This window comes from Curcuma longa, chromosome 16, assembly GCF_044706935.1.
Source record: "Curcuma longa cultivar G26 ecotype Majalengka, Jawa Barat chromosome 16, ITB_CL_G26_1.1, whole genome shotgun sequence".
NCBI classification, from domain to species: Eukaryota; Viridiplantae; Streptophyta; class Magnoliopsida; order Zingiberales; family Zingiberaceae; genus Curcuma; species Curcuma longa.
The window spans coordinates 4,244,107-4,255,166 of NC_133876.1; positions in this window are offsets into that span (position 1 = coordinate 4,244,107).

The following is an 11,060-nucleotide window of genomic DNA, read 5'->3' on the forward strand; positions in this document are numbered from 1 at the left end:
ATTAAAATTATCCCTAGTTGAGAAATTGATGTGCACGAACGTCATTGATTCTATTGAGATTAGCACATTTTAAACTCGTTGCTTAACCAAGCAGCCGATCTCGCTAGTTGAAGACATTGGATGTTGAGAGTAAAACGTGAATGTTAATTAAAGGTAATTAATTCATTAGAGTGATCTGTCATGAGATTTTATATAGTTCGATATATATGTCAATGAAGATCTCAGTACAGTTTAAGTGCGAATTTCTTTTAACTTATAGTATTCAAGTCACTTTGGTAATGGAGGTTTATACTTTGATATATTAAGCAAACATCTCCGAAGAGGTGTGGACCCGAAATGATTGGATATAAGTCGAAGTGTCCGAAACTGTTTGAATAACCCACATAGAATCCACCGCTCCTTGGAAAAGGAGACGTATACCCTACGACTACTTGTTAGGATTACTACTAAAAGTCTTTAACCAAAGCATTACATGTTAAGAGTACGACACATTTAGACACATGTATAAGTAATTTAAATCCACAGGACAAAAAAGCTAGCTTGGGCTAGGTGTGACATAATCAACCTAGTGGGGACTGATACATATAGGTCATGTCCTGAACCAAGCGGGTATAAGACGGTGAAAGGAAGAAATCACGTCACGTTGGAGTTGCTAAAGGGTTTAGAAATGTTTTGAAATCAATCGTTGATTTTTTGATCAATTAGGGATCATGATGTACTACTAGGTGTCATTCATGATCATGCCGTAATTAATAGTTAATTATGGACGACCAACATAACTGGTAACCTATTGGGTCACACGCACTACAAGTTCTCCGAAGGACTTAAAACGAATTTAAGAATTGAATTCTCAGAACGAGAAAAATAAAATCTGATTGGACTTGACAAAGGACAAAATCATGGAATTTGTCTTATGAAGACGAAATGAATGAAATTGACTTCATTCAAATCGAAGGTCATTTAGTTATTGAACCAAACGATTTGGTTTTAAATTAAAATTGAACCAACTTAATTTAATTCATGATGGAAGAGATTTTGACAGAACAAATGTGATGAGAAGCTTCGTCTTATGAAGACGAATTGAACAAAACTGATTTAGGTCAAATCGGAAATTGTTTGATTATTGAACCAAACGAACCAAGAATGAACCCGATTCACTATAGTGAACATGGGTTGAACCCGATTTAGCTTAGATTATTTTTCCTCCGGTTTACACCCGTGCACAAATTCGATTCATCTCTGCCCGTCTCAAAAAAACCCTAACGCACTGTAGCTTCACAAAATAAAAGGGCAATCGCGATTTTGCCTATGCTAAGTCCCACGATTGCCGCCGACGCCCCTGTTCTTCTTCTTCTCGTGTGTGCGCCGGCATCCCTGGCCTCCCATCCGTGTGAATGCCATCGGCGCGTGGAAGACCTGGGTGCAGAATCGGACTTGTGAATGGTCGGCATCCATAACTCGAGAGTCACGATCTCGCCAAGCCAATCAAGCTTCTTTCGCCCGCAGCCGACCACCGAAGTTGACGCTGGAACCCTAAGCGTGCCACCACCTCTCTTCTTCCTCCCGAGAGTCGGCCCCTATTTTTCCCTAGCGTTGGTCGCATGGGAAACGCAAAAACTCTGTTCTTCCTCATCACTCTGTTCTTCCTCATCCACAAGAAGGAGCCAAAATTGTCGTGCGCCGCATTCTCTAATCATGTGTCGTCTGTCGGAGAGAGAGGTTGTTGCCGGAGCCGTTGTAGGAGAGGAGACGCTGCCTTGCGCTGCCATGCTAGATCCGCTGTCGGAGAGGAGACGCTGCCCTTGCGTTGCCGAACCCGCTGCCGAAGCCGTTGGTAGTGAGGAGCCTTTTGAGGCTGTTATCAAAACATCCTCGATGGTCGGAAATCATTTCTGGCCACCACAAGTCGCTGCCCGAAGCTAGGGTTGTGCTGTCGTGTTGTTACTAATTTTTGGCCATCACAAGTCGCTGATGAAAGCTAGGGTTATGTCGTCATGTTGTTATTAGGATTTATTGTCGATGGAAGCTGCAAAGCTTCCGAAAAACGTTCCATCATCATTGAGATATTTTTGACCAATTTGTCCTAAATCGGCGGTCAAAGATTGACTACCAAGAACTACACCGGGAATATAATTTTCGATGATAGTTAAAAAAAAATTCAAAAATGATCGTGATAAACGTTGTTACGTGTTTTTTCTCTTGAATCGATCGTTATCGATCATCGGCTAGTACTGAAAACGATGACACAACTCATGATTTTCGAAGCCGTCTAGAGGAGAGCTTAATGTGAATCACCAATAGAGACAAAACTTTGACAATGACTGCTCGATTGATGTCAACTTCGCTTAACGTCATCAGTAAGATACACGTAGAATATTTACTATTCTGTAAAATTTTAATTTCCAATTATGCCTTATATGTTATTATTTCCTGCTTATGTTGCGTGTATTATGATAATTACCATTAATTATTATTTTATTCACTGCACACGTTTGCAAAACGTGTAAACACGCGTATTGCACTGAGATGATCTCAATAGTGGTATCAGAGCCTGATAGTGCAAAACCAACGCGTAAAATAATTTTACATGTTGTAGTTAGTCATAAATCTAATTAAGAAAATTTTATGATTTAATTTAGAATTTCTAATTATAGAAATTTTATAATTAGTTAGAAGATTTCGTATTAAGAAAATTATTTTATAATTAATTAAATTTTCTTAATTAAAATTTTATTTTCTAAAAGAAAATATTACGATTTAATTTAAAATTTTTAATTATAAAATTTTTTAATTTTTAAAAAATTTAAATTAGAAAATTTATTTTCTAATTAATTAGATTTTCTTATTTAAAGATTATATTTTTTTAAATAAAATATGTGATTAGATATGAAAATTTATTTCCTAATCTAATTAAAAATTTTGATTTGTGAAATTGAATTCTTAATCATATTTTATTAAATAAGATTTACGACGACTATGATTGAAAATAGTCATAATTAGTTGCATTAATTATATCATATCATGTCATTTGTCATAATTAGTTGTATTAATTATGTCATGTCATTTATTGTTATGTCATATAGATAATTTACTATTTATATGAAAAGAGGATAAGACATGAAAATCACTTACAAATAATTAAAGTTAACACTTTCCTCCCGGTAATATGGTTAGAACTAGAATTTAATTTCTTATTTGGGTTGTTGGACTCTCTCCAAGTCCAGTTTGAAATTAAATTTGTTAGAACTATCAAGATATGATCTCACAATTAGTAGACTGGTTTTAACTTGAAGCATTAATTTGTCGAACTCTCTCTAAAGTCAATGTGGATAGAGGTAAAATCGAATGTTATACATATAATGAATACATGTTAATGTGTTAACAACCCAATGTTTATGTAAACATTAATTAGTTGATGGCATAATGTGATAGTTATATATATATGATACATAATCGGTATATGATATCTATCATTATAGCTAAAAATGACTTGTTGGACTCTCTCCAAAGTTGTTTTTATTTATAAATGAATATCAACTCATTTGAACAATACCTATAATCTTTCGAATTCAAAGTAAAGGCTCTTGAGTTCGTAAAATAGATGAGATTAATTAATATATATAAATTGTTTACAAAATCATCTCTTTTATATGCTCGATTGCATTTCTATATTTAATTGATTATGCATATTGTCTTTTATTGTGCATAATTTAAGATACCAATAATTTGACTGACTTTAACCTTTAGGACTGTTATCTAGAATCCGTAAAAAGAAATTAAGCATGCGATGCCTCTTCCGCTTAAGGTAATTTTGAAATTGAATGTTATATTATTTCCTCGTCCACTCGACTATTAGATACTGAGTACGACTCTTATATATGTGATAATATATAAGGCCTAAAGAATAGTAAAAGACTTGTCTTAGAGTTAAAAATTATTATTATATTCCTATTTTGATAAAGAATACTATTTCTATTTCTTATTTAAATAGAAAGAGGTTCCATTCGATTTTAGTAACAATTATTATTACCTAATTTTAAATAAAATTTTTTATGAGACCAAAACATGAAGTAATAATATCTCATATGTTAGATATTTCCAATGAGACATTCAATATCGAAATGAACAACAAGCATGCTTGAAAAGATAATCAATTAACCTCCTACTCGCAGTATTATCGTCTTGACCATATATATATATATATATATATATATATATATATATATATATATATATATATATATATATATATATATATATATATATATATATATATATAATGAAATGCAAAATGAAATGCAAATCTAAGATCTTTGAAAAGTTCAAAGAGTACAGAATTAAAGTAGAGAAACAACTTGACAAGAGTATTAGAACACTTCGATCCGATTGAGGTGGTGAATACTTAAGTCAAAAGTTTCAAGATTATCTAAAAGATAATGAAATATTGTCTTAGTGGACTCCGTCATATACACTCGAGCATAATAGTGTATTTGAGAGATGAAATCGAACTTTATTAGATATGGTGAGGTCAATAATAAATCATGCAAGTCTTCCCAAAATATTTTGGCAATGCACTTGAATAAACTGTTTACTTGCTAAACAAAGTATCAACCAAGGTAATTTCTGCTACTCCATACGAGATATGAAATAATAAAACCTCAGTTATCTTATTTAAAAATATGATGTTTCCAACTTACGTGAAGAAAATTGTATCAAATAAGCTAAAAGCTAAATCTGATAAATATCTATTTATTAAATACCTTAAGGAAATGAAAGGTTACCAATTATATTCTCCGGTGAAACAAAAATGTTTGTTTCAAGACATACCATATTCTTGAAAGAGCTTCTTTTATAGAAAACAGTAGAAGTAAAGTTAAACTTAATGAAGTTCAAAAGACTCAACTAGACATTAACAAGACACCTAGTCAGGAACTACAACCGATTACTCATAGTGATAACCATCACCATCGATTGAACTTTAAGAGACAGTCTCTTCGTAGATCTAGTAGGATACACAATATTCTAGGGAAATATGGATTTCTCGTAAGTGAATCAAATGACGTATTACTTATTGAGGACGAGTAAATTACTAATTATAAAGTTCTGAAAAGTTCAGAAAGGAATAAATAATTAACAATCATGAAGTCGGAAATAGATGTCACGACCCGGGAGATAGCCGTCCGAAAAATTTTGACAACACTTCCCTAATATCCCTGACAATTCTCTAAATACAAACATATAATATGGCCCACACGGCCTATCCATACTACAAAATATGGATTTATACAAGTAAATGAAAGTAATGGTGACCCACACGGCCACTAACACATCCTACACACATGCATACTAACAGAAATAAAATCCTGCACAATGTATCGACAATAAACTCGATAAGTATGCAAAACATAGAACTCTACGAGCGAAAACAAAAATCAATAAAATCCACATCAATGGATACAAGTCTAAAAGTACCACACTTGAAAATCCAATAGTATCATCAATACGAAGTCAAAATCTGAAACTGCGGAAAGTAAACCATACACATACACCATCACATCAATACACACACATATATACGAAGTTCTTGCTGTGAGATGGCGTAGCTGGCAGATCCCTAGCCTTATCTGTAAGCTTCTACCTGATATATGAGAAGACAGAAAAATCCTGAGGTTCAAAGATGTGAGTACAAATACTCAGTAGTTAATATAGAAAGACAGTGCATGAATGAAATAAATAGCAAGAGTACAAATACATACCAGATGTCAATAAGGTATCAATAAAATCTCTACAGGTAATAAGCAACTAACATGGATCTCATGTGATGCACTATATGAATGACATATCACCCATAATGCCACAATCAAGAATCAATCAGGTAAACAACCAAAATGCAGTATAAGTACGGTCAATACATATATATCATACACATAATGCGCATATGCATGATGCAACTGCCAACACTCACTACAACACTCATGTATATAATGAGTCTGAGGGTGTCCGACATCGGAGGGTCAGTACTCCGCGCCCTACAATAAAGTAGTCCAGTGACCCAAATTCAGAAGTAGGCATGAAAAGCTACGTATATCTTATGGCCGATATCTATCCTCTAATACTCATCCCCGAAATACCATCCATGTACTCTCCTAGTACCACCCCTAGTCGGTGTTGAGGTCAAATCATCGACTCGGCTGCGTACATTGTCATACAACTACCATCACCGCGATAGAAATAGGGTATGATAACCACCTATATAGATATACTACTAAAGTTATCTATCATCACGATAGACCTACAACATTGGGATTTACAATCGTTATCATGCATCATGATGAGATGCTCAAATCATAGTAATCAACATCTACCGTACTGATCAACGAGCGTAAGTAATAAACCCTAATGATCATAGGTATCATAAGACAAGAGCTATAACCAATAATGATCACAAATGTCATACTCAAGTATAGAAACAATAATCAAGAATGATAATCCAAGATCAACAGATATAAGGACAAGCGTGATATAAACATGAATAACATAAGAAGTATACAATTAACAGACAGGAATAGAATCAAGGTATCAAACTACAAGAACTGTAAAAGAATCATGCACTGGAAATGGAAAAGAACTGTATTGACCAAATACAATAAATTACCCACCTGATTGATCGCAAGTCAACCCTATAACCCCCAGAAATATCCTTGTATAGTATCAAAGTCCTACAACCACTCAAGGTCCTACAAGAAAATAATAAACAATATCCCTAAATACCATGATATAATATAGAACCTTAATCAAATCAAAGGTTAGTTTAATTCTATCTAATCAATCTAATTTGGGTTAGACTAATCTAACCATTAGGTTGTTATAACCAGGGTTTAACTAAACAATTATTTAGCTGTATTAACAATTTAATACAACTAATTTCGTATTTAACCAACTGGTCCCAACATTTCAAACCAAAACGTTATAGATCCAATATAATTGGATCCGACCTAGCTCCTAATAGAAACCAGCCGTTCCAATTAAATTAACACATGTTAATTTGGTTTATGTCAAGGACCATTTAAAATTCAATAACACTACCAAAACTAATTAACCTTACTAACCTAATTAACCTAACTAATCCTAATTACAATCTATCCAATATATCCAATCAAAATCAAGAATAACATAACAGAATCATGTTATAGAAATCCTTAACAGCTAACCTACCAAATTAAACAGCAACCAACTACCTAACGGTCTTATCAACAACATTACTAAACAAAATCCATAGTAAACTCAATATCGATCTAATTGAGTTCTTGCAAATGAAACAACTACAGCTTACCTCAATCGCGTCCCCGAGAAGAAATGATTTATGGTTACGGCTGCTAAACTCTTCCATGGTTAAACTCCATCTCCGACAGCCACCACTCGGCTGAAGTTAACTCTATAACAGAGGAGAAACTAGGGCAGAAATCCAAGATTCAATGAAAGAAAACCTCACCTCAAATCTGGATCAGCCCCTTTTTCAATTCTTCCTTCGATCCAATCTTCACAGTCAAACCCGCCACTAATCCTCCACCCATGAGCTCCAAATCAAACTGTATACAGCCATTCAATTCAAGATCCGAACACCCAAAACCCCTTAGATTTCAAGAAGATAAACCTTACCTCAATCCAATCATGCCCTAAATCAAGATAGGCCTCTATTCCTCCTGCTCACGTTGTCGCTGAGAAGAGAAGAAGAATCAGGAGAGAAGGCGATGTCCAGCAAGGGAGATCGTGTTTTCAACAAGGGATTCGACGAGGGAGAGCTGATCTGCGCGATCGAGAGGCGCTCTGTGTTCTCCTACGTCGACGACGCCTCCGGCAAGTTGCTGTCGGAGCTGAGTGCGGTGGTGGTGGAGAAGGCGCTGCGTTAGGGGAAGGAGGGAGATCGAAGGAAAGAAAGCTTTGGCATCCGACGTGAAAGGAGGATCGTGAGGCTTCGGGTGAGGAATCGCGAAATCGCGATTTGGGAAGAGGAGTTCGGCTTCAGGCGAGATTGGGATCGCGATTTTGGAAGAAGGAAGAAGAGAGAACGCGGTTTCGGTGAGTGTGGGAGAAAGAGATCTTAACGGGTTTAAACCTGATCCGTTAACCCATTAACCATGAATTGCTATTTTGGGCCTTAATCGGGCCTAGTTAATTAGGTTGCTTAATTAAATCTTGAATTAAGCCCAATACTTAATTAAATTTAATTAAGTCCAATTAACTCTAATTAACTTCCTAAATGACTTCCTTAATCATCCTTTAAACTCAATTAATTATGGTAATTTATTTATAAATTCCTCTTAATTTTCGGTATTTTACAATAGATTTCATTAAAGTCAAGTTTAAAACTTGGTAAAATATTCGTTTTGATAAGGCAATCAATCAAAGGTTTTGATTTCTTACAAAATCTTACGAACCCTTTGTGTATAAAGAGGTTAGTGGAAGTGCGATCGTATTCCTATAATTATATGTTGATAACATATTAATAATAGGAAACATATGTCTATTCTACAATCAGCCAAACTGTGATTGGTCAAATGTTCTCCATGAAAGACATGAGAAAAGCGATCTAAATCCTCAAGATTAAGATCTATAAAGATAGATTGAAGAGGTTGTTTGATCTTTCGCAGTCTACACATATAGACAAGATGCTAAAAGCGGTTTCGCATGTTTGAATCCAAAAAAGGTTACATATCCATCAAACATGGGGTTCATCTTTCGAAGTCTACGTGTACACGAACAAAAGATAAGAGAATTTACATGAGTAAGATTCCTTATGTTTCGGCAATAAAATCAATCATATATGCTATGATGTGTACGAAGTCTGATGTATCATGTGCTCTGAGTGTCACGAGCGGATACCGGTCAGATCCAAGGAATGGATCATTAGGCGATTGTCAAGACAATTCTTAAAGTACTTGCGAGGAAATAAAAATTTGTTCTTGGTGCATGAAAAAGTTGATATGGTTACACGTGGGTATATGAATGTCAGATACTAGACAGACAAGAATGATTCCAAGTCTCAGTCTGGGTACATATTCACTTTAAATTATGGCGCAATAAGTTGAAAGTGTTTCAAATAAGACGCTATTGCAGCTTGTGAAGCAGCAAACGAAGAGGTTTGGATCAGGAAGTTCATTACTGAACTTAGAATGGTTCCAACCATTGTTGAAACATTAACTATTTACTATGACAACAATGGAACAATCGCGCAGGCGATAGAACCTAAATCTTACCATCGATCCAAACACGTACTTTGGCGATATCAGTTGATTATAAAATTATTAGTAGAAGAGAAATACAAATCGAAAAGAATCTCACTGAAAGAAAATTTACGGATCCTTTAACCTCTACCTCAAAGTAATTTTAAGGAGCACATAGAGGCGCGTGGTATTGGATACCATAGCGATTGACCTTAGGCCAAGTGGGAGTCTGTTAGATTTGAGAGGTGCCTAAGGCAATCGCATTACAGTTATACTATTTATTGGATAAATAACAATTCACTATTTGAGTGCATATTTTCTATGTGTTTGATTGGATCTTAAACTCATTTACTAAATGTCCGCAATACGATTTATAGCATGAGAGAATTTGTGATTGGATCACAACTAGTGAGCATCTCTACATGTGCAATTATGAATGTATTAAAATTATCTTTAGTCGAGGAATTGATGAGCACAGACGTCATCGATTCTGTTGAGACTAGCACATTTTAAACTCCTTGGTTAGCCAAGCAGCTGATCTCGCTGGCTGGAGACATTGGATGTTGAGAGTTAAATGTGGATGCTGGTTAAAGGTAACTAGTTCATTGGAGTGACCTGCCTTGAGACTTCATATGGTTCTATATATATGTCAATGAAGATCTCAGTGCAGCTTAAGTGTGAGTTTTCTTTAACTTGCGGTATTCAAGTCACCTTGGTCATGGAGGCTTATACTTTGACATCTTAAGCAAACATCTCCGAGGAGGTGTGGACCCGAGATGATTGGGTATAAGTCGAAGTGTCCGAAGGTGTTTGAATAACCCACAGAGGATTCACCGCTCCTTGGAAAAGGAGACGTATACCCTACGACCGCTTGTCAGGATTGTTACTAAAAGTCTTTGGCCAAAGCATTACATGTCAAGAGTATGATACTCTTGGACACATGTACAAGTAACTTGAATCCACAGGACAAGAAAGCTAGCTTGGGCTAGGTGTGACGTAGTCAGCCTAGTGGGGACTGACACATATAGACCATGTCCTGAACTAAGTGGGTATAAGATGGTGAAAGGAACGAGACACGTCTCATTGTAGCTGCTGAAAGGTTTAGAAATGTTCTAAAATCAATCGTTGATTTTTCGATCAATTAGGGATCATGATGTACTACTAGGTGTCACTCATGATCGTTCCGTAATTAATGGTTAATTACGGACGACCAACATAACCGAGAACCTATTGGGTCACACACACTACAAGTTCTCCGAAGGACTTAAAACGAGTTTGAGAATTGGATTCTCAGAATGAGAGAAATAAAGTTTGGTTGGACCAGACAAAGGACAAAATGATGGAATTCATCTTATGAAGACGAAATGAACGAAATTGATTTCGTTCAAATCGGAAGTCGTTTGGTTATTGAACCAAATGATTTGATTTTGAATCAAATTGAACCAACTTGGTTTGGTTCATGATGGAAGAGATTTTGGTAAAACGGAAGAGATGAGAAGCTTCGTCTTGTGAAGACGAATTGAACAAAATTAGTTTGAGTCAAATCGGAAGTCATTTGGTTATTGAACCAAGCGAACCAAAATGAACCCAGTTTGCTACAGTGAACGTAGACTGAACCCGATTCAGCCTGGGTTAATTTCTTCTGTCCTCTCAAGAGCTGGCCCTTGTTTTTCCCTGGCGCCGGTCGCGTGGGAAACGCAGAAACTCTATTCTTCCTCATCCGTGAGAAGGAGCCAGAACCACCGAGCATCGCCTTCCTTAATCGTGCGTTGTTTACCGAAGAGAGAGCTTGTTTGCCGGAGAGTGCTTGTTATCAGAACCACTGTCGGAGAGGAG